Genomic DNA, 22,810 nt, shown 5'->3' with positions numbered 1-22,810 from the left:
CTAGGAAACTTTAGCAAATTATCAGGTATCTCACTTTAAATTAATTCAGATTTTAACATTGCTATTTATTTTAATTAATATTTATGTAAAGGGATAACTATATGAAACCATATTATTAAATCTGAGTACAAAATTCAGCTTCAGAGATTGTGGTCTTCTCAGGCTTCAGACTTCACATTAATTAATCAGTAAATTCAGTTTAAAGTTATATGTAGTTCATCTTGGCACGTATTGTGTGCTAGAAGATATTTTTCCATGACTTGTCAGAGGTGCTGCTGGCTAAAACTGTAATGGAAGGTATTGAAAAATGGTTTGGTTGTGAAGGGTTTATTTCAACACTGACCATAACAGTATACAGAATGACTTGTAATTCTGTGCCTACACATACACTTTTATATTTATGTGTGTATACATTATAATATATATATATATATTATTTAGAAGAGACAAATTACATATTATTTAATAAATAAGTAATACTTTAATGTCAAATTTTAACAATAATATTTTGCTTTTATTATTTTTTACCATTTAATGATTACCTAATGATATTTTTGGAAATAACATTGGCATCCATTATGTAGGGTGTGTTGTGCAGATTGTGTCTGTTAGCTGACCTGGAATAGCTCAAGGTGAATGAATAGAGTGAGTCTGGAAGGCCTCTGCTGCCACTGCAGAGCCAGAGATGTCATTGGCTCAGTTCTCCTTCAGTCACACTTTATGACCTTTTGTGATTGTCAGAACTGCTGTGGTGTTTGGTTGGTTTTTAATGACCTGGCCATTATTGCTGTTACAAATTAGTGTAACTTGGTTACTGCTCTGAGGTGGCAGAAAAGATGGATAATAGAAGAAATTAAAGTGGCACTACATTGTCTCAGATGGATTGGGTGATTAGGATGTAGAAGTCACTATCAGAGGACCAGTGGTTGATTGTTTCCTTACCACAAGAACACTGAATCTTAAAGGTTGCAGATCTGAAGCAAGAAGTGCTTAACTGTGTTCTTGACTAATGTTTAACCATCAAGTTTTCTACTGAGAAGTAGTTTTTTTTAAGGATTAGTTATTTATGCTGAAATGAGCATTGTGGTATGTACTAACCACCAACTGATACTTGAAAGAAATTTTCCTCAGATCCTGTGGGGTGTTTTTTTTATCATTCCAACACTGTCCATAATATTTTACGACCAGAAACAGACAGGAACCTAGAGTCCTTAAAAAGTCTTCACGGCCTGGAGATGAATAGTGTCAAAAGTAAAGTGAATTCATTGGGAAATATTAAACAAGTACAAGTAGTACCACTTGTCCCCAGGTCTCAGTTAATATGCATAGGCTATTTTGATGCAATGATATTTATGCCAATATCTCAATTCCGGGTAAATGATAAAAAAGCCAATAAAAACAACTATGGTGTTTTGTTCTCTGGCTGAGACGTGGAAGCACAAAAAATTAATACTGAACACCAAGAAGAAAAGAAGGCACCACAGTAGTTGTCATTCTGTTACATCCTGGGGTGTCCCAAATGCAACTTTGGAAAAGCAGCATGTGAGTTTGAAAGACTTTAAAAGAGAAATGCAGGCTGTGGTGTTACACAGCAAGCAACAACTCTGTGCCTGTTCCTCGGGCTGCCCAATAGCTACAGAAGTTACTTCATGTGCAGCACAGCTAGAAAAGGGATTTGGCTTGGTTCTATATCCTTTCCCTTTGATTCTTCTAATCCCTTCTGTTTTGTCGTGCCCTGTGCCCAGCAAGTGCCCATGTTGTGTGCAGATGGGGTGAGGTGTGCTGAGCGTTCCCAGGGCTGCAGGGTGGCACTTGCAGGTTGTGTTGGCCAGCTTTGCATGAGCTCCTGCCTCAGCCTTTGTTAGATGAGGCACTGAGCACCTGTCCTTAACCACCACTTTAAAGGTGAAGGTGCTGGAGAGATTAAAACCCAAACGCACCGTGTGGTTACCTGTGGTTATTAGATTACTCTGGAAACACATAAAAACTGTCAGGAAGATTTGCCTATCAATTATAAATAGTATTTTCTTTTAATGGCAGAAATATTTGTGCTAAGTTGTAATTCTGGCTTTACTGACTGTGATGGTTAATGTGCCTGATGGTCATTTTCAGATTTTCCTTTATTGCTTTTAAATAAGCAGAATTACAGTCGGAAAGTAAAACCTGCATGATTAAAAATAATTTATATAAAGAAAACCTCACAAATCTAATAATTCAGGAATAATGAATCCGATTAATTTATTCCATTCTGAGCAAAATCAAGGTGGTTTGTTTATTGCTGCTACTGTTTTGTTTTACCACCTAATTTGCTGTAATTAAAATGGCTCTTCACCTTCTGTCGGTAAATCAGAAAATACGGTGTTAATTCCGATTTGTGCAGTTTGCGGGCTCGTTTCGTTATTTGAAAGTAACCAGAAATGTATCATGGTGACCCATCGTAACTGAAGTGCCTCCAGGAAAGACAAGTCTTGGTTTTTCAAGTAACATTACTTTCCGCAGACAGTCCTGGAAGCGTAGCGGCCCCACGGGGCTGGTTGTCGGTTCTGACCGCTCTGGCGGAGCTCGGGTCAGGGGAGCAGGAGCAGAGCCCTTCTCCCGCTGCCCGAGGGCGGCGGGGCCGGGAGGAGAGCAGAGCCCTTCTCCCGCTGCCCGAGGGCGGCGGGGCCGGGAGGAGAGCAGAGCCCTTCTCCCGCTGGCCTTGTCGCTGGCGGTGGGGAAGATTCCGGCGGGCCGGGCGGACACGGCAGGTCCGGTCGATGGCGGCTGTCGCCGCCCGCTTCCAGCGTTCCCCAGACCGTCAGGCACGGCGGGAGGCGGGCCCGGAGAGCCTCGCTAGCGGGAGAGGGGCCAGGCCGGCGTACCGGATACCTGCGCTGGTGAGGTAAGGGACAGGAGAGCGTGGGGGAGATTTCCGCCCAAAAGGCGTAGGGGGCGGGGGAAAGTTATTTAAATAAAGAAAAAGAGAAGACACGACTCCGCCGGGACTCGAACCCGGAACCTTTGAATCCCTTCAACCCTCTAGAAGTCCAATGCGCTATCCATTGCGCCACGGAGCCACCTGTTGGAATCTTCGCACGCCGTCCATAGAGCCTGCGCGCGCGGTCACGCCTTAGCCCCGAGTGTTTCGGGTTTTTTTCTTCTTTTTGTTTTTCAATTTTATTTTTCTTAACCATCATGAACAGGGTTAGTCGTAGACGGTGCTGCACAAACGAGTCTCGCGGCAGCCCCTGCGTGCTGCCTGAGCGCTGCCCGCGGCTCGGGTTGGGCCCACGGCTTCCTGTGCAGCGCTCACCACCAGGCTGTGTCCTCATTTCTTACGGTAGACCGACTTCATCAGTGATCGGTATAAAATATTTGTTGTCATCCCACTCTGGCGTTTCCAGTATTGATCATTATGGTCGAGGGATATAATTATAATCCATAACTGGCCTTGTATTGAAGAACTCCCTCCTCCAGACGTCTGGAAATGCTCAGTGGTGCTGCCCTCCCCCATGGATTCAGAAAGAGACGATTTTCCCATAAAAGCTGTAATTATAGCCTCAAACAAGTCCGGGATACTATTTTTTAAATAATGAGTAGGCATTGTTAAAATGAATACCCCAAGAGACAGGAGTATGAGGTATTCTTTCTTTAACCGTGCCCTCCAGCGTGCTGCAAGTGCAGCCTGTGGCCTGCTGCTCGGGGAGGGCCGCGGGGCTGCCGGCACCGCCCCGGGAGGGCTCCGGGCAGTGGGGCCTGTGCAGCAAAACTTTCTGACAATCTCGTGCTGCACTTTATCATAATTTAAAAGTACAGGTAAACATAAGAGTGGAGAAAAACATGTAAAAATTTTAGCATGCCCTAAAATCTGAGGGACAAGGAAGCTAATCACACGGATATAAAGTAAACTGACTCGGATCCACAATCCCCGAGGAATTGCATCCAGGGCTGAGATGCGGAGTGTAATGAATAACCGAGGTGACTCAGGCACTCTGCCAGTGTGTCCTGTGATTCCCAGGCAGCCGGCTGCTGCACCTGCGGCCAGCACTAAGCCAGAGCTCTTGAGCTGCCCGATGACTGACTAGCTCCTCCAATACTGCCCAGAAAAGGCGGCTGCTGGAAGGCTTGGGCAGTTACAGCAAATACCAAACTGTAGGTACAACCCCCAAGCTAACAGACTGTTGTTCAGCCAGAACATTTGTAAACAAACCAAGAATCACTAAGCTGTACAAGATTCAGAGTAGGTCTGGTTGAATTTGCAATCTCTGGGTCTTGCCACAATTGTTCTGTTATGGACAGAGCTCTTCATAGTGCTCCTGCTAAAGGAATGCAAATCTGGAAAATTTGACTCCTCAAAGCCCTGTACTGCAGAAAAGAAACAGAAGTCTTGTTTTTAAGAACTGAGTTGATCTTCAGAATAAGCTCAAATTTATGTTTGTACTATTCAAATAAACCTCCTATAAGTAACTAAGAATCACTGTAAACATCTTGTAGTTTGTGGACACTTGGGCATATTCATTGTGGGATGCAGTGAGTGTTGGTGCCTCACCAGTGTGATCTGGTAGCATGGCACCTTTGGACAGCATGGCACTAAGTGGCTGCAGATAGTGAAGAGGCATTCTTTTTTGTCACAAAACTGGTTCTGAGACTCTCATATTTTCGTTGCGGATAGTTGGTTTATAAAGGTAGGTAAAGGCTGGTTCCGTTCATGTGGGAAGACTGACTAGGGAAACGTTTGGAATTTTTCCAGAAATGTTTCAAAATTTTCAAGTAGCTTTGCTTTTTTATATATCCAAGTAGTTTTGCTTTTTTATTCTGTGAATGTAGTCCCGGTGCAAAGCCCACCTTTGCGTTTGGGCAGCAGATGGAGCTACTGCATGAGAAACAGAGCAGCTCACGGGTCATGAACTTCCCGAATGTGGTCCTGGCAAAAACAGCCGATCTGATTAACCTTTGCTGGCGTGTGTACCCAGATCAGTCCTTTGGACTTTCCCTCTTCTGGGACCGTCTGAAGTCCACTTCTATTGCACGCTGGCTTTCATCTCAGCTTCTCTTCATGTTCTTTATCAAGGAGCAGAAGTTACTCGAAATAGAGTTGTGCTGGGTTTAGTTATTGGCACTCAGAAATTTTGCTGAGCTCAATGATGTGCCATTTTGCTAATTTTTAAAGGGAGGAGAAACTGAGGTTGGAATACCTTGACACATGACAGGAAATGCATCGACAAAGGCAAAAAATATCATCATAATATAGCAGTTTTCTATTGATTAAAATTAATCTATACATGATTTATGAAATTGAAGTGATCTTTGAGAGACTTTTTACAACATGGGTTTCAACATTAACTTCTGTTAATTTACTGTAATACTGGAGAATTTGTTTGTCAGACTGCCAGCAGGAAGTTGTTAAGAACCTCTTCCAATTCTCTTATTTATGGTTGTTGTTGGACTAATGCATGTTCTGTCCTCTTGAATATTTTTGGGTAGACAGGAGAAATTCCCAAGAGCAATGCCCTTGAGAAGTTGGGCACACATGATGAGTTATGCCAAATCATCTTTACAGGGGATTATAATGTGAATTCTGTGTAGTTCTATTAACAGATCAGGTGCTGCAAAGCCATTTACTTCAGGAGTGCTCCCTTATAGTGCCAAACCTGAGCAGTCATATGGCATCTCTTGGAGCACTGCAACAAGACTTCTGGAGAAGTCCCAGCTAGTGCCTCTGGCCAAAAGTGGAGTACATCTAACTTACAGAGAGATGGGAGACTGTTTCAAGACTATTTCAATGTTTTCTCTTGTTAATTTGATCTGGTTTTTTATCCTTTTTTTTTTTTTTTTTCAGAAATGCATAAGATTTGTGTCAAACACCCTTCAAAAATATCCAAAGTGATGTCTTTCACTATATTATAAAATTCTATTCTTAAAAAGCCCCCTTTTTTGTTTTTCTTAAAAATAATGTTTATAAGTTTACTTAAGAGCCAAAGCAGTCTTAAAGACTACACCCTTGAGTTAATAATTATCAAAGTTGACAGTGCAAAATTTTATTCTTGTCTTACATTTTGAAATGTAGGTGTAACCATTGGGGCTTGGTTTGTTTTTTTTTTTTAATTAACACTGAGCCACGGAATATTTACAGTTGAGTTGTTCCTTTGCAGCTTTGCAGGTGACACTGTAACTCAGCTCCTCTTATGCAGTTCAGGAGAACAAGTCTATCTGTGGCCTAGTGATTTAATCCTAAACACCTGGAGTTTTATCCCAGCTGTGGAGCTACTGTGCTACTGTGGGCAGCCTGATGCATTTTCCTTTCTGTAAAATATGGACAGCAGATGCTTTCTTATTCCATGTGGTGCTGTGCAAGCCAGGCATCTGCAAGGTAATTTTTAAAAATTGAGATTAAACTTCCTCTGGGAATTCTTTATTATGATGTATTTTGCTTGTCACTTCACATCTCTCAAAAGTGAATGGCAAAAGGTAACAGAACCTACACAGATGACTCAGTTTCTTTTCACCAAGTTTCCTTTCTCCTTTGAGCAGGGTTACTGAACACTCCTGGGTGACAGAATTCTCCTGTCCCCTGCTTACTCAGTTGCTTTCTCAGCTCAGTTACTTGATTCTTTGTTTTATAAGAATGAAGCAGTCATATTGTCCAAATTATCTTGAGACACTGATTTGTGCTGCTTCTGCATTACAGCATATTTTTTCATTAGAAACCCAACAGCAAGGATACAGATCTGGGCTCAGGGCTTCCAAAATGCTTGAGAGGAGTAGGAGTGTTTCTCTAGTATATGGGCTAAGGTACAGTACTTTGAGATTATTAATATATTAATTTTGCTCATCATCAAGTATGCAGGTTAAAAAAAAATTGAATGTACAATTAAAAGGTAATGAACCTAAAGCAATTAAAACCCCCTTACCTTCTCCCACACTGATTAGATGCAATGTTTGTTTTCTATCCTCACCCATATGCTCTGGGAACCACGTGTGGTGTTTAAGCAGTGGTGCAGTGCAGTCATCTGGTTCCGTGCAGCAATGGTTTGTAAGCCAGAACACTGGGTTAACTTCTGCTGTCATTTGAGTCCTTCTGAATGCGAGCTAACAAAACCAAATGGGGGAGTTTTTCCAAGGCTATACAGATGTTAGTAAGAACATAATTTGGCCTGGAGTGCTTTGCTTTTTGTAATAGACTGAGTTGGCATGATGCTCATGTTAACCAAGAAAATGGGTAATTTTTGCCAGCCTTTCTTTTGAAGATGTCCTTGGTTAATAAATCCAAGCCTTTCAGAGGGAAACAACCTTTTACTCTGTATTAATGATACCTTTTCTGATTAGGGATAGAAAAAGAAATGGCTGCAGACTCTTGTCTCTTTGATGAGGGACATCAGTGCCATTTCTGGAAGGATCTTGCCAAGCATGTTCCAAATAGATGAAAAGCTTTCATTCTTGATTACATTTTGCTTTTCACCCAGTTATGAATCTGAGTGACTGACTCAGTATTCCATCTAATACTGACTGATGTAATCACAGAAACAATTCTATTTAAAATTGTGTCCTTTTGTCACTGTTGTAATTATAAATATTGCACAGGCTGCAAATCTACCCCTGAATTATAAATACGCTCTTCTCCTGACCCCAACAAGTTTTTACTAAATCTGTTTAAATGTATGTTGATTTTATCATACTGGAAATTTTCAGCAGAATTATCGCTCTCTGGATTTTCAAAACAGTAAATGTGGATTGTATTTTAAAGGTTTGATTGTAAATCTGTTTTATCTACTTGAATATTCACTTAATGTAACTGGATCAGAATTTATGAATTTGATTTTTGTAGCTAAGGTCATTGTGCAATATGAAGTAATGGACTGGATGGCAGAATTCCCAAATTCTAACGCTGGGTTTGTCTTGGCCCTGAAGCATGGCAAGGCAAGCCATTCGCATTTTCTTGTAGGGTGATATCCAGCTGCAGGATTTTAGCTCCATAATATTTCTATGGAATTGAGAACTCTTCCATCAGTATCCATAGCCTTTTAACTGTTTGAGTCCATTATTCCCCTTTCTCACTCCAATTCTTTTATTCCAAGTGTGAAGGAAGAGTGACTGAGCACCAGACTCTGCACGGGCACAGTTGTGTAGAGAAGATGCTCAGCAACTCTTGGTTCACTCACACAGTGGACAAGGAAGATCATCAAGCACCTCTGCTATAAAGGAGTTACCTGTGGATTCTCTGTCTCCTTTGAACAAAAAGATGTCACTAGAAGGACATCACTGCTGTCTTAGGCCTCTTGTACCCCTGCATGCTATCTACCAAAAGGGAAACAAATCTCTTCCAATTTCACTAATTACAGAAAGATCAGAGTGACTTCTTATGAAAATGAGCATTCTCTTGTACACAGGTAGAAATCTGAAATTATTTTTATAGTAAGAGAAGACCTCAGGGCTTTTTTCTGATATACTTGCTACTATAGTGTAGATCAGAGATGCACAGGAGCTAAGGAGCTAACTGAGGAAAAGGAGCTGTGACAGGAGGTCAGCAGGCTATGTACCATCGGGAAAAAAGGAGAGATCAACAGAAATGAGATGGAGAGCATTGTTAGTTTTGGCAAAAGAAGAGAAAGCTCCTTCTCTGCCTGCAGAAGTGCTATCACAGAACAAATGTGGTGCCCTGGGAAAAGATGAGGATGAACAAGGACCATTGGGGGAGGCATCGGAGCCAGCTGAACCTCAGCCAAACATCTACAAGAAGAGTAAAAGACAGCTGATAGGCACTGGAGATTCCCATCTGTAGGGACTGGAAACATTCATCTGCTATGCTGATGTAATGTTTTGGGATGTTTGCTGAGTGCCAGGACTTTCAGGGCTTGTCTGGTCCTTAGACTTTTGCTCCTTTCTGAGTCTGCGTGGGCATCAAGGACATATCAGGAGGGACAGTGAAGCTGTGGGGCTGAGGGTGAAGGTTACACGGGCCCAAGCTCCTTTCAGTGAACAGAAGAGGCTGGGATAGCAAAGAAGACATCCTGAGGAAGGGTTATTGTAATCTAAATAGAAATGATAGTGCAGGGTCAGTGAAGAGGTGTCCTTAAAATAGGGGAGGATCTCAATCTTCCTCTGTGAAAGCAGCAGAGCAAAGGGCCTATACTAAGTGCCAGTATGTAAATGCTCAGAGGATGGGAAAAAGCAGAAGGAATTTGAAGTTTGTGCACAGTTGGAAAACTAAGATGTTATTAGAAATAGATGTATACTTTACTTATTACTTTCTTAGTAATTGGTAACCTTTCAAAATTCAATTTGACGGTATCAAATGGTTTTATAAAAGAAGATCAATTGCAGAATTCCAGTTGTAGGTAGACTGACTCATGGTTAAGTGACTTGGTCAAATATGTCTGCCAGTCCCTAGCAGAGCCAGCTCAGCTCTGACTTAACTATCTGGAGTTCTACTACAATCTTCTTTTCTTATTTTCCATCCATAAAATTGGATAATGAGTGTGATTGTGTAATGCAGTTAGACTATTTTCAGAAGTGTCAAACTGCCAAATTTATTGCTAGTTGCACTAGACTGTGCTCATTATTTGACCCAGATTAACCATCGCACTGGCCAAGTTAAAGTCTGGCTAATTTGTATTACAGTTGGAAGACTTAATTTGCTATGTGTTGAAGATAACAGATGTATGAAAGGAAAGTGAAAACAGCAAAGTCAGTTCCTACACCAAGTACATTAAAATTTGTTCTTGAAAATCTTTGTTAAAATGACTACATGAATAGGCAGCTGCATCTTATACTGGTATGCTAATATTAGTTTGGTCAGTGCTTCAAGACTGACAAATGTAAAAAAAAATGTGCAGTAAATTTGTTTTGGAAGTCATTTAGATATTGTGTAAGTGAATGCCATGTTGCAATCTTGCACTAAGGCCAAAAGCAGAACAGAGAGCTCAGAGAACTCTGCACTTTTGTCATCTCGCAGTACAACTTTTTCCATCTTTTAACAGCCATAGTGGAAGCACATTGAACTAGCAAGTGATTTTTATAGCTAATCCTTGCATAGTCTTTGCTCCATATTCTCCTTCCAATTTTTGTCTCATAAAACCAGTCATTGAAGTTAATGCAACTTATCACCCAGCAGAAGTTACAGTATGAAGAAACAAAAAGCTGCAGATCAAAGAGTCTTCTGTGCAGACAGAGCAGACAAAAGGCTTCTTTGTGATGAATGTGCAGCGTTAGCTCTGCCACTCTAAATCAGCAGTGAATTTTCTTCAATTCTAGCATTGAAGTAAAAGAATGTCCTTTGTTCTTGTAGGGGGTTTACTTTCATTTCCAAACTGCTGGCAGGCAGTAAGCATTGACTTAACACAAAATTAATTTCCTGCATTCAGAATCGTGATATACTTTTATAGAGGTGTATCTTGCTTTATTCAAATTAGTAATAGGTACCAGTCATTCCTGCAGTGAAGTGAAACAAGCAGCTTCCACAGTCTATGTTTGGAAATCATAGGAATCACTGCTAACGAGACCCCTTATTTTTTGCCACACCCTCCATGGAGATAATGTATTGTTGTTGTTGTTTGTTGTTGTTATTACAATATATGACTGTAGTTCATTTTGTAAATATCTGAGTTTGCAATCACTAGGGTTTAGAATCTAGGAAAATAGTATGAAAGAGCCAAAAGAAACACCATCACAGTTCTCATCCAAAATTACAGAGATTAGGGGAGACATTTACACCCAGACAGAGGGTCAGGGACATTTCAATCAGGTTTCAATACAAGTGGCCTTTTCACTATAAACTTGCTACAAAATTATCACTTGCTTTTGTTAGTGCTGCGATGACAAGATATTCCTTTGGGTGTCTAAAAAGGGGAATACAGCTTCTTAATTTACCTTGAAGGACTAATCTTATTCACAGGTAGTTTGGAAGGGAAATAGACACTTTTTGTATTTGGTATTAATTGCTATGTAATTGGTATTTGTTACATAGAGGCCTTGTGCTTTTTGACTGAAAGATTTGCATCTTGTTTGACAGCAGTTATCTACTAGAGATAGTTCTGTGTTTTATGTTACCAATAAGAATGAGAAAGAGTGAAATAGCATTTGGTGAAAGTGTGAGAAATTGTATCTCTGGGCAGGCTGGACAAGTAACTTTAACACTGGGTTAAAATGGAATAATGGAATCTGGTAGAGAAGTTACTTTTGAACCCTTAGAAAATCTGAGAGTGTAAGTGAAAAAAAGAAGGGGCAAAGGAGAAATATAAAGACCTGGATTATGGAGAATGAGAGTAGTGTTGATAGTGATAATAAAACTTTGTTAAGGGGTTGGTTTTGGGTAGAGGTTGTTTTTTCAGGGTCTTCACTTCTGCAGTGCAGAATGGGTTTAGAGTGAGTGTGGAGCAAAAACATGGCAGAACATGATGAAATCAGTTCTCTTGGTGTATTACTTTCCTTCTTCATAGAATCAGAAATTCAGATTGTTTTGTTGTCTCTCTGTTGGCAAAGCTTGTGTGACATACATCTGACTTGGGAATATACAAGTGCAAGCCATATACAGTTTAATTTTAATAAACTTACATAAATGGCAGAATACTTAATAATAATTATATTATTATTAAAACTAATAATAATTAGTTTTCAGCTCATGAATTTTAACACTTCTGATGTGATACCTCTCTTCTTTTGCGTTATATCTAAAAGCAAATTAGTGACCTGTTGATTTGCATAATGAGATATGGGTTTGTTAAGGTCCCAGTAAGGAAGAACATACTATAAAGTAAAGTATTGCTTAAAATACCATTTGTTGTGGCTAACACTGTAAAGGAAAAGGATAGTGTAGGTAGTTTTATTTCCTTCCAGATGCTGAATTGTGTAGATTGAACAGGTCCCAAATCAGAGCTCAGCACACTGGGCACATCATGTCCAGGGAAAGGGCATCTGACACTTTGGTTTTTTGAGCTCTTACAGGATTTTCTTAAAACAATTCTATTTCTCATGACTACTGTCAAACAGAAAGTCAGCTCACTTAAGGACTGTTTGTTACACTTTTGCATGAGGACAAGGACACACAGTCAGTGTAATGAGTGGTGTGAAGTGAGAGCCACCTGTGGGCTCCTCTCCCGCAGCTGCCTGTGTCCTGCAGCCACGGGAGATGTCACACAGCAGAGCCCGACTGCCAGGTCTGCCTCAGCACAGCACCGGCCTGAGCTCCTGTGGCCATCGCTGATCCCTCGTTCCGGCAGCATCAGCACACAGCCCTTGGATAAAGAGCCACGCCGTGGTGCACTTACACACCTAGGCTTTGAGAGCACCAATGTTTTCAGGGCAGATATACAGCCTGGGTGGGTGGGGAATGATCCTAACTGCAACTTTTCAGTAACTTCCATATCATCATCATCATCATCATCATCATCATCATCATCATCAATACTACTACTACTAATACATTATAAAATATAGTGATGCCCAGAATAGATAAGTTTACCTCTCCCTATTAGTTTGTTGAAATCTAGACTGATGGAGGGTATTTTTGAGCTTGTGCATAGTTTTACATTGACATTAATTAATTAGTTTTGTTGGGGGCAGGGTGGCGTGGTGATGTTTGGATTGTCTTCTTTCTTCCAGTTTACAAATAAACTTTTTTACAATAATGTTTTAATAAGAAATATTTTTTAAGAAGTAGCCTGCAAAACTCTCAGCTGAAAGTAGGAACTTCTGTATTTCATAATGGTTCATTGGCAAATAGATGGCACATTTTTCACCTAGTAGAAAAGTAAAAATAATAATTAAAGTGTGAAAATGTTTACTCAACACAGTATTCAACTTCTCTTTGATTTAGGGGGAAAAAAATCCAACCTCACTGCTCAGTTATCGTCATTGTGATTCATCAGCTGCTGTCTCCTGGGCAGGTCTGACTGCTGATTGGGCACAGAACTTCTCAAGGTGTGTCTTTTGTCAAGAAGCTTTTGCATTTTAAGAGCACACAGTAGACCATGATAGCCTCCTGCTATGGTAAGAACTGTTGTATGTCTATTTATTAAACTGTACAATCTCACTGTTAGAATCAATGCTTGATGCTTAGTAACAAATAATTATGTGTGTTAGCAGATGTTTCCAAGTCAACTTTTTGTGGGTTTAAAATCTGGAAAGATTTTAATTTTGGATCTTAATTGTGACAGCTATTGCTCAGTATGCTAGTAGTGATTTTTAAAATTCTGAATTAAAGTAACTGTGAATATATAATAATGAGGGGTATTGTCTAATCCAAAGAGAGTTAGATTAAAATATTTTTTGTAATGTTGTCATACTTTGGGAGATAAATGTTTATAATATTTTAGATGGTTTGTATTTTTTATAAAAATTGTATGTGTCAATTATTTTCAAGTTAAGTAATACAAGGAAACTTTCTTCTCATGTTGCATTATCTTCAGGCCAATTTGATCTTTTCAGAGTTATGAAGTGGCTTTTTTTTTTTTTTGGTGAATTTATCAATCTAAATTATTTGATTAATTAATTAATTAATCTGATTTTCACATATCTTTTCAGTTGACTTTGAAAAAATAAGGGAGAATCCTGAGGGAAAATACAGGGATATATTAGAAACATTTTTACTTTGTAATTGATAGGTTTTTGTCAGCTTAACTATCAAATAAAAAGATGCAATCACAGGGATTGAAAAAATTTGAGACGTGCTACATAGACAAGTTTGCATGTAAATGTCTGTGATCTAATACTGGTGGAGGATGGCAGGAAAGGCTGGGGAAAAGAGCAGCTGTAACACCCAGCAGGGTAATGTCTGCTCTCCTCCTTCACAGAGCGCTGCTCAGAGCTCAGTGCACATGACTGTACTTGTTTCAGCTCTTGGAAAAATGTTGCAGTCATGGCACAAGCACCAACTTCTTTGTGAGGGATGATACCTAGTAAAAGGAGAGTTTCATTTTAATATTACCTAAATAAAAAATTAATTTTAGGATAATACATAACTGAAAACCTTTAAGGGATTAAAGGTTTAAAGAGAACCTTTAAGGATATATGATTTAAAGAGATATTTAAGAAGTACCTCTTCCCCCAAACTATCAAAACCATAAGGGTTTTGTAGATATTTAGACAGAAGCTTCTTGCTATTGAATTATATGGATTGGCTTCTAGTGCCTTGGCATATTTCTTGGTTTTAAAAGATTTTGTGCTTTACAATTTTGTGCTTTAGAATAGTAAGATTTTTTATGTACTTGAGGAGTGTCTTCACAGTTAGAGTGGATTTTTTTCTCAGAATTTTAACTCTGAGCGCCTGTCAACACAAGAGGTGCCGAAATGCTGGTAAATTAGTGCTATATACATAATATACTTTTTCTAAACATGGTTGTTTTGATCTCTCCCAGCCTTTTCTTGTTTGCATATTCACCTCTGTGATACTGTAATATCAGAATACCTTTCTTTCTAGGTGTTCTTATAATGACACCAAACATATTCTTCTCACCAGCAGCTGGCACCATCAAAGAAAGATTTTTTTCAGTATGCAAATAAACTTAGCTAAAACAGCAATTTATGTAATTTATGTCATATTCTTGTCTTGCTTGTGCTGGCTTTAGTTGTATGTGCAGGGGTCAGAGACTGGTTTCTATTTCTATGTGCCATGCTATCAGCAAAGGAGGAAGATAGTAAGAACTTCGAAATGCATTCATGAGCAAGAGCCTCATGGTACAATTAATTTAACCATCCCCTTACTTAGGTGATGTTTTTGTCTGGGCTGAAGCTTTAAGGATCCATGTGTTTCCTACACTTCAAGCTCATTTTCTCAGTCTTGCTGCCAGTGTGCTGCAACACAAGAAGAACCAAAGTGCAAGAACTTTAGAGGCACGTGTGCTTCATGAGCTTAGAAATTTGATTTCAAGAAATGAGATGTCGTGCCTTTGTTGCTTGGATGGCAAAAATATAAGATATTCTGAATTACATATTTTTAGGTGGGTTTTGCTTTCAAAAGATGAAGCATGCTATACCTTACAGTCCCTACTGCTGAATCACCACACTGTTATTTCTAGAGCTGGGTGTAGTTCATCAACCAGCTAGAGAAAGATACATGTATCTGGCTAAAGAATACTGTCAGACAGTATTTGTCCAATTGGAGTCCAGGAAAATCACTCAGCAGTTTACAATCATTGTAATGGTGGATCACATTAGTGTCTGCTGTGTGCATGTGCATTCAGTCAAGTATTTGTAAAAGAGCAAATACTTAAAAGAGCAAATTCTTATTTGTGTCTTCCTCTTTGGCCACATGCAGTAATAAAATGAGTTCAAACAGTAAACTGCAAATCTAAACTTCTTGAAAACAGCCATTAATTTAATGCCCATAACTTTTTCTATGTGTCCCAGCAGCTGATTGCAATCATCAGTGCCAGTGTTTGGACACTCATGTATCTGATTTGTTGCACTGAAGTTCCACATCTCAGTGCATTATTGGTTCCTGCAGTAAATGGCACTTACAAACTGTGCATGGATTGTGTAATCCTTTGCAATGGATTCTATGATTTGAATTATAATTAGATGCCAGGCTAAGTACTCTTTTTGTAATATAAAAGGGTTTGTGGAAAAAAGGAAAATAATCTAGTCACTGTTGGAGTCTTTTCTGTATATTTTTAATGAAAGGCCTGTCACTTTATTTGATGGAATAGTGTCTTCAGATTAGTGCTGCTTTCTTAACTGTGTCTAATCTCATTTGATTTAAGCATCATGGAATAATAAAAAAATCAATGTAGCATAGGTTTGTTTTCAAGTCAAGCAGGGGGCTAGCAATCAGTAAACATCAGTTCATCATATTTAATTAGCTAACAGGAATTTTCTGAAACCATTAAACAGGATCTTGAAAAACAAATTGGATGTAGGCTTATTAATTTATAGTGAAGCTCTGGTATGAAAACTGAAAACTTAAAATCTGACTGTTTTCCTTTACACAGAAATTACAAAACAATTTGTATAGTTTTAGTAGCTCCTTCAATAATGTGAAGCATTTCTTTTAGTCCCCTTCCACCAACCTATGAAGTTGTAAAGATTAATATTTGTCTCAATCTTTGGATCATTTGCAGAATTAAAAGAACATAAACAACTCAGAAATTCCTTTACATCTCAATATATCAAATGCAAATATGTGAACTGTGCAGTATTAGAGCAGTGACCTTCAACCAGACTCTAAGTCAAGAATTTCTGTTTCCAAGGCTTCTCATTCTTGCTGAGTATTTTCCTGGCATAATGTATGGATCTTTTGTGATGTGTCGTTTGCTGGAGAATGAATGGAGGCCCTCTGGCTCATTTATCCTACTGTCTCACTTGGGATTTGAACTATTTTGCTAGAAAAGAATGTCTAGTGCTCTCACTTTCAACTCTAATCCCCCCATCATTAAGCTTGCTGTAGCAGTTCCCTGCTGCATAACTATTTTCTCAGCTATAGAGCCTAATGATGGTTTTGAAGAGTAACTAAGATTTACAGGATATTGTATGCTTGTGCTTTTGAAGGTCTTCATCATGAACATGTTATATCTTAGAATGAGAAAAAATACCTCTATTTTGAGTAATTGTATTTCACTTCCTCCATACACTTTCTATTTTTCAGTTTAGCTTGTCTCTTTTTGTGCTGTCCTTGTCTCAAACAGTTGAAATTAGGGCCAGCTGATACCTTGTCATAACACTGACATAAAAGCTGTAGTGAACTGAAAAGCACTGTGGATTGTTTTGCTTGGGTTTACTGGGGCATGGAGAGTTTGTTGTTAGTTTTGTTTTTACAAAAAAAAAAAAAAAAAACCAAACAAAAACTCACTTTGTATGCAGGCAAATACCATTTAAGAAGAAAAATACTGTTATTAAATATGTCTGTCTTGATATCCAAATTAAGGAAATTATTACTTACTATAAGGTAAATTGGGATTTTTTTTTCATTATAATTCCCCAATATTAGTGTTTTTTTCTTACCCTACATCACAACTTCTCAGAATATTAACAGTTTTTTTCAAATTGCATACCTCTGCTGTTAATTTTCCCTTAAGACTTGCCAAAATAAAGCTATTAAGAAAAAATGCCTTGAGGATGGCATCACTTTACAGGAATTCAGTCAGAAGACAACATACCAACTGATGCAATTCAAGTATGGAATTTTTTTTTATTAATGGGGAAAAAAATTACGTACTTAGAAAATAGAAACCTATTATCTAGACAACTCTTGATCTACTTCTAGAGCTATTAACATGTTTACAGACTCTTCCACGAGTGAAACTGCACTATTGCTCATGTAACAGTAAGGGAAAAAAAAACAAACAAGGAAAATTTTAGTCATTCTCACATGTCAGCTTTTTCTCTAATCATGTTTTACTGCAGGCTTTCAGCTATTTATTTTGTTCTAGGTTAGATTCCTGTTCTCTATTCTCTTTACTCTCCCTATTTATTTCAGCTTAAAATTTTCTTCATGTCTTTTCATCTGTCCAGTTTTAGCTACTGCTTTTCTTCCTCTTTACTGCATCTCATATTTATCTGTCTGTGTCTTTCTTATTAATACCAAGTTTATTTCCTACTTTTTGAAAATACTAGTAGAAGGATTCTCTAGAAGTGGAGTCCATGAAACTGTAAGAGGAAAAGTTAAAGGACAAGATAGCTTGAGGAACAGGATAGAATAGAGTTGTTTAGTTATACCAAGAAAGAGAATAACTTTAAAAAAACTGCAATAAAATTTGGAAATATCAAAATTAGCAAAAATGGTCTAGGAAACTAATCACATTACTTTGCTCATGAAGTTTGGGGACCATCAATAAGTGCAGTGCTCTTGACAGGTGTTCCACTGTTTTCTGTGTGCAAGTTCTGTACACCCGTGCCCAGCCATGGCATTAGAACTGAGAGCAGAACATTTCCATATAATGGTAAGTATTGTATGGAAATATTTCTTTATATTGTAGCTTGGAGTACTTGAGAGACTTTAACATAGTTCTCTCAACTATACACTTTAGTACAATGACTACTGTGTTACAGATTGGTGCACTTCATCAAATTTCTAGATTTATCAGTGTGACTTGTAAAATTAACATAGGTACTTGTGCTAATAAAGTGCAGGTTTTACAGTACAATGCTGTCAAATCCAAAGAGACAGCAAATTGAAACTTGCTTACCCTCCTGTTCCAGCAGAGATCAGACTCTCTTCCTGCAGCAAGCCTAATGCAGGCTCACTTGGGAAGCCTGCTATTGAGCAAGCCCTCCAGGACAGGAGAGGAGCTGCTTCTGGTTTAGTTCCATTTTGTGGAATACAGCTGCTGAGGTATAAGACAAGTCTGTGTTATTTTTGCATGCAGATTTAGTTCTGTATTGTAAACACTAAGAATATCTTTGAAATAGGTGGGGTATTAAATGAAGGGAAATACATCAAGGCAGAGCTGCTGTTACTACTGCAGAGAGTTGTAACTAAGCCATCTTTGTCTTTTGCTCTTCTAATGTGAATACATAAAGCTTCAGGCAGATGGCAGAGGAAATATTTAATAAGTTAAACTCCAATGCTTTAAAGCACTGAGGCTCTCCTTTCAGGTTGCACATGATACACTATAAAATTTGTGATGAGTTTATCTGGTAATTGCAGGATTACAGCCAACCCAACCAAAGGCAAAGTAATATTACAGGAGCCTAGTGCTTCAGCTGCAATGCATTAGGATTTTAACTCAAACTAAGCTATACCTGTGTCCCTGACCAGGTGTTCAGATATTGCTGCAAATTAAGGGCTTGGCTGAAGCAATCACCTTTCCTCTGAACCTCAGCTGAGATCCTCTAAGTTACACTTGAGAACCAAAGTTCTACTGGAAGGTGTCCTGCACTGCACCAGTATGGATCATCCTGTCTCTGCACTCGTGCTGTTCTTGGAGCAAACTGTTAGAGAATATGGTGAGGTGAGGCTGGAGAGCTTCTGAGGAAGAGGGTCAATGTACAGCACAGTGTCAGTGGGAGCTTGTCATGTGGAACTCTGCAGAACAGAAGCAGGTAAGGAAAGCTCAGTGGTGATGACTGAGAAATCAATAGAATCCCGCCTCCATTTAAGGATGCTTCATGCCTTGAATGCAGTAACACACATCACAGAGTAGCAGGGAAACAGGAAGGGACTGAAAATCCTTTGTGCTATCTGCAGAAATACCAATAAAACTGTTATGTAGACAGATTTGGTAAGGAATTAAGCTTGCTACCACAAAATTAATCAAAAATACTCTGAACAAATTTGAATTGGCATTGCAAGTTAAGACTGGCTCAGCATTTTGTTTTATCTACCTGTGGTGCTTTTTATCTGTCTCTAGTACTCCTGGCACTGCTTATACCATATCTTCAAAGGGAAAGGAAGTCTCTTTGTTTATGAGACTTGCCCTGAATTTGCAAAAATATGACTAGTAGCATTTTTGTGTGTAAGTTCAGATGATTCAAAGAAATTCCTGACTTGCTACTAGTATTTTCTCCAACTGGAACCCAAGTGTTTTAACATTTAAACTTGTTAGCTGTTTGGGTCCAAAGGTGTGCTACAAACCAAGTTATTGCTCTTTGCATATGCAATCACTTGTAAGTAAAGGATCTGTCTGACTTACAGATAGATTGACTTACTAAAAAAGTTAATGAGGTTATGACCCATCTTGCTCTTTATGGTTTAGCTCTCCATAAAGCAGCTTCCTATGTGTTATGATTTTTAGCCCAAATTTTAGTGATACTCAGCCATTTTTTTATTGCTAGTTGTCTCAGTGCAAGTTACGTAGTATTGTGAATTCCAGCCCTAACTGCCATGTATACAAGGTCATTCCATTTAGAAAACATCAATCTGAAGTTAAAATTTATATTAAAACGTTCTTTTTCCAGCTTTGTGTCCAGTGCCTTACAGAATCATTCTTATTGAACACAATAGTTTATTTTAATAAACCTGCTTATTTGATCTTGATTATCTTAAAGGTATTTTCCAACCAAATGATTCTCTGGTTCTTGATCATCTTCAGGAAATACACTACTTTTCCTTTTTAATTATGGGTTGATTAAAAAGAAACAAATCAGCAAGTGGTTTTACTTTCTGAGGGTGTAGAATTTAAGACTAAATTATTTTTAATTTCAAAGTTGTTGTTGTTGTTTTTTAATTGTATATCATGCAGCTTTTTTTAATCTGGAGGTAGCGACTAGCATGTTATGTTCTGCTCCTAACCCCTAAACAGTTCTTATCACTTTGCTGTAAAACAAAAGTCAGCAAAAATGAGTGCATAAATAGATAGGAAAATGTACCAGGCATGACTTTGTGGCTTGGAGTACCAGACTAATGAGGAGGAGTGAGAGGCAAAGGGTAGGAAGGAGAAGACAAATCCTGTTGTTAACTACATAGTTCAGGAGTTTAGAGCAGCCAAGCAGTAATATATATATATACACAAGAGCAAAGGCAGGTTGCAGAGTAAAAAGGCTCAGGACTACTAAACTCTTGCAGTAAAGGAGAAACCAAGCTGAGTTAAACTAAACTTTTTGTTCTAATTAATTTCAATGCAAAATCAGCTTGGCTCACTCAAACTACATTTGCCAGTTCCTTAAGTCAAGAAGATTGATGTAGCACTGGGGTATGTGAGAAGTGCCACCATAGTCCTTCCTTTTCTTACACTGCAAACACTGCCATGTGGGTGCAGAATGAAGCACAACTTGAGAGCACATTTGTCTGTTGGTCATGATTTAGCAAACACACCTGCGATGTATTTTTTTGTTATTTCTGCTGCCAGTTTGATTCTTATCACAAATCAATTTTGGTAGATTAGACAACACTCAAATCCTAGAGTTAATTAGTCATGTGAATAGCTCAGCCTTTTAAAAAAAACCCTGTATTATTTGTAGAACACAAATTTGCAGAATTTCTTGAAAGACAGACCTAAGTTAACCATAAAGTTTCAAACAGAAGAAGGCAAATAAAAAGAATTATTTTTTTAAAAATTAAAAATAAAAAAATCGCTGAGCTTTTTCAAAAGTTCTGTGTCTCTGAGCAGCCTTATTAAAAATATGACAGTCCTACTATTTCCTTCCTATTCTGAAGGATGGAAGAGCTGAACAGGAATGTATTAAATGATAAAACATTTCAGAAACCCATTGCGGTAACTAGTAGTTACAGAACTTGAGACAGGCCGTGGTCCTGGATCTACACATTTTTTAAAAAACACACACTGTGCAGGGGCACAATTTTGTGTAATAGGACCATTTCATGTATCCAGCTTAGCATCTGACCACACAAATGGTAGAGTTGGTGCAGTGGAGGTGAGGAACTTCTGGGTAAACTCCTTTCTTCTTCATCCCTCTCTGCACAGAGAGCTTAGCATGCTAGCTTTAATCAGATTTCTGATTATATGGCATATGTATTTACAGTCTGTTACTGTCGGGTGCTTTATAGGCTCTGGCTGTTCAAGCTGAGAAGCAGCTGTGGAGTCTTTTTAACAGTGAATACTGGCTCAATTTCAGCACTGAACTAACACACTGCTTGTGCAGGTAGGATGAATTCCCATCTAGCTACAAAAGACCACACAGACACACAGAAAGAGGAAAGATTTACTGGACAGTAGTGCCCAACATTTTCTGTGTGTTTGATTATCATAATTCTATTTATTCATTTGAGTCTGATCACATAAATACTGCTACAATTGGCTCTAGCCTTCAAAAGATCTGCTAAGTTGCTTGTACTGAATGTATTTGGAGATTTCTACTAGTCTGTTCTGGTGATGTACTGGGTTCATTAATACTTGATCACTTGATTGCTGTCATATCACCTGCATTAAGCACAAACATTTGCCATTTCTGGGAATCAAAAAGCATACACAGTAGATTCATTTTTAGACTTATGGCAGGAGAATGTACAATGACTAATCTGGCTGTAGAGATAAACTTAGGGAACTGCCCATACACTCATACACTGGGTCAAGTGTTGTTAAAATCTGCAAGAGCAAAGTGATACTTTCAAAATTGTTTGAACTAAGTTGTATTAGTGGAGCAGCTTTGTGCCACATCTGCATTCCATGTGCAATGCAAGAACATTTGCATTAATTGGACCAAAAGGCTCTTCCTAGGACAAACTTTTGCTTATAGGAGTGTTGTAAGAACATAGGTATACAGGTATATTTACTACCCCAGCATGTCACCACAGCTGTTAGTAATTAATCCTGTAAAAAATTTCAGAGATCTTGGTTGTGTCTGTCTTTGTTTTAAATAGCTTTTTATTTGTTGTTTTATCTGCACAGACCATCTTTTAAACTCATTTCTCTTTTTGCTACCCAGGACATGAGTGACATCATGTTTCCCATTGAATAAGATTGTGTGAAAAACTGCTGCTTCTGTTTTAGAACTTCGGCTTAATAATTAAGAATATTAAGCCACACAGTCTTATTCAATGGAGAAAGTTACACTCCTATATGTAAGGAAAATAAATGAAGGGTGGTTAGTCTATGCCTTCCATAAGTAGTACATAAAGAATGATGAACCACTGTCTTAGTTGTTTCTTGTAAGCTACTGATGATAATATTGACATCCCACCAACTAAAACCACCTGATTTGAAGTCTGACATAAAGTAGCTTGATGTCTGTGGCATTTTTTGTGAGATGTCTGGTATGAAAATCTGCTGTGTAGTTGCTGAGTCAGTATGTATTTAACTCCTGATTGGTACTTTGTAGACTATTTATCTTTACACAAACATTGGCCAGAACAGCATATACAAGTTGAGTAATGTTTTGTATTTGTTCCTCTGTAGTCTGCAACAGATTTGCTAAATGTTGGATTGACAAAAAAATCCACGTTAGAAGTATCCCTTCAGTGCCTAGACTGCCAACAATATTTATGCTAATAGTTTCTTTTCAA

At 38.5% G+C, this 22,810-nt stretch overlaps 1 protein-coding gene and 1 non-coding gene across 3 annotated transcripts in view; one reads left to right on the top strand and one right to left on the bottom strand.

The window, feature by feature from the left end:
• Nucleotides 1-12: 12 nt before the first annotated feature.
• The window catches only part of BCAR3 (BCAR3 adaptor protein, NSP family member), a 98,721-nt gene continuing 75,923 nt past the window's right edge, over nucleotides 13-22,810 (top strand). The window contains exons 1-2 of one of the 2 annotated variants that reach the window (XM_053950631.1): nucleotides 13-2,881; nucleotides 12,791-12,894. The gene's annotated coding sequence lies outside the window, so the exon portion shown is untranslated. Of the gene's footprint in view, nucleotides 2,882-12,790; nucleotides 12,964-22,810 lie in introns of both variants that reach the window. The other variant, XM_053950630.1, reaches the window with a different exon arrangement.
• On the bottom strand, nucleotides 2,971-3,056 carry TRNAR-UCU (transfer RNA arginine (anticodon UCU)). The gene is given in 2 exon segments: nucleotides 2,971-3,006; nucleotides 3,020-3,056. It is a non-coding gene; the product is annotated as a tRNA-Arg (tRNA).

The sequence above is a fragment of the Vidua chalybeata genome, chromosome 9 (assembly GCF_026979565.1).
Source record: "Vidua chalybeata isolate OUT-0048 chromosome 9, bVidCha1 merged haplotype, whole genome shotgun sequence".
NCBI classification, from domain to species: Eukaryota; Metazoa; Chordata; class Aves; order Passeriformes; family Viduidae; genus Vidua; species Vidua chalybeata.
This window is presented reverse-complemented; position numbering and strand designations above follow the sequence as displayed.